The sequence below is a fragment of the Triticum dicoccoides genome, chromosome 5B (genome assembly GCF_002162155.2).
Source record: "Triticum dicoccoides isolate Atlit2015 ecotype Zavitan chromosome 5B, WEW_v2.0, whole genome shotgun sequence".
NCBI classification, from domain to species: domain Eukaryota; kingdom Viridiplantae; phylum Streptophyta; class Magnoliopsida; order Poales; family Poaceae; genus Triticum; species Triticum dicoccoides.
In genome coordinates, this window is record NC_041389.1 from 355,272,786 (window position 1) to 355,275,019 (window position 2,234).

The following is a 2,234-nucleotide window of genomic DNA, read 5'->3' on the forward strand; positions in this document are numbered from 1 at the left end:
CCCACCCAATGAAAACTAACCAACTGAGCATGCTATCCTAGGAGGGACTGCATTTAGGGCTTTATTATTAATACTACTCACACCATGTTATATGTACTCCCAACGCACCCCAAAGGGCAGTTAGCTATCTCTAAATTTCTGTTAAAAAAGGCTATCTCTAGAAGAAATAAAGAAGTTAAACTTGGTAAAAAGTCAACAAATTAAGTAAATACCTTAACCAGTGCAAGTACTAAATAGGTACACATAACTCACAAATAAATACTCCTATGTAACTCCTTCCTCCCCCAGCCCCCCTCTCCCAACCTACATTTGCCACTCTATCTAACACCAGCACTCTCAAGTCTCAACGTACCAAGAGATCAAGAGAAACATGGAGGGGATGGAAGATGAGGCCAAGAAGAAGAAGAGGAGGAGCAAGAAGCGCGCAAGGCTCAAGTCATTCCTCCACTTCCCCAAGGCCCTCAAGAAGCTCCATGGCAATGGCCGTCCGAGCGCCAACGACAACCCATCCCCTTCCCCCTCCGCCGCCGCAGCCGCTGGCTCGCTGCTCTCCGCGTGCATGCACCCCCGGACCAACTCCTTCTCCTCCGGCGTCCGCCAACGCCACGTCGCTGCCGGCAACCGCGACGGCCACGACGATGACGACGGCGCTCTTGCCGTCAACTTCCGGTCACTCAGGGTCGGCCCGACCGCCGTTCCTGACGACGACGACGACGGCAACGATGAGGACGGCTCGTCGACGCAGGAGGATGACGGCGGTTCTGAGAGCGTGGGGGATGACGTCGTGGCCGGGACGGCTGCCATGAAGGTGGTCTCCGGCGGGGGCGGCGGCGTGGCGGTGGTGACGCTCTCCGTCGCGCCGTACGAGGACTTCCGGCGGTCCATGAGGGAGATGGCGGACGCGCACGCGAGGATGGAGGCTGCCCGCGTCGGCACGCGCGCGGTGCCGGCGGTGGACTGGGACTTCGGAGGAGCTGCTGTTCTGCTACCTCCAGCTCAACGACCGGGCGGTGCACAAGGAGATCCTCCGCGCGTTCACCGACACCGTCGCCGCGCTCCGGGGGCGGCGTAGGGCTCCGGCGCCGAAGCCGAAGAGCAAGCGAACACGGCAGCCGCGGAGGGGCGCCGGAGGATACGGCGTCGACGACGACGACGACGTCGAGGCGGTGGACTCGAACTCGTGATCGTGTCGTGCGTACATGCTGACAAGCATGTGTGTGTAAATTTGGCAGGCACAGCAGCTCGCCGGCAGGCGCCGCCGCACCGGACGTGCTGCCGTCGGGCGATTGCACGGATTAACTAACGTCTCCCGCCCTCTGATCTAACATGATGGTATGTGTTTAATACGCTCGGTTTATCACGAGTTTGTTTCAACCTTTCAGGACGTTTTTTTACTCCAATGTGGACTGATGTGTCAGGTTGAGTCAAGAATATTAATTCAGTAATAAGGATCTGTATTTGCTCCGGATATTCATCTCTTCGGGTCTCTTTGATTCCCGGGGTTTGTAAAGCGTAGGAACAGAAAAAACATAAAAATGGAGTGGCATGACATCTTCAGTACTACAGGATTAATATGGTCATTTGATTTTGCGCGGAAAAAAGGTAGGTCGCATGAGGTTGTACTGGATGGAAATTTTAAAACTACCACAAATGAATTCTATGGAAAAAATTCCATGAACTGCAATCCTACAAATCAAACAAGTTGCATCGGAAAAAAAATATCTAAGGATTGGAATCCTCTCCAAAATTCATTTAGGAATCCTTTGAATAAAAGAGGCCTTTCATAGTGTCCAATATTCTTGTGTGGGATCATCCCTTGTGGTGCTTCTTTAGGAGCACAGGAAGAAATATCTAGATCAACAGCACAAGAGATCACTAAAGACTGGGACCCTCGCCGTCCTGGACATGGCTTTTCTTCTCATTGCCGGCCTGCCTGATGTGGCCCGGTCTGAGCGAGTTATTCGCAGTATGTCTAAGATACTCGGCAAGGTGGTGGTGGTCGATGAGCTCTTGCTTCGCAAGGAGGAGGAGGTCCGGGTGAAGGTGAAATCACTGGACTCCTCCAAGCTCCACACCACTATTCACGTCTTCTTCAACGACGAGGGCTTCGACCTCAAGATCTGCCCAGAGCCGCCGAACCACGTCGGCCGCCCCCGCTTCTCCGACGACAACCACCAGGGGGGTGGCCCGACGGATGCCGACGATTCCCACCACAGGCGCCCTCGCCCATCCCG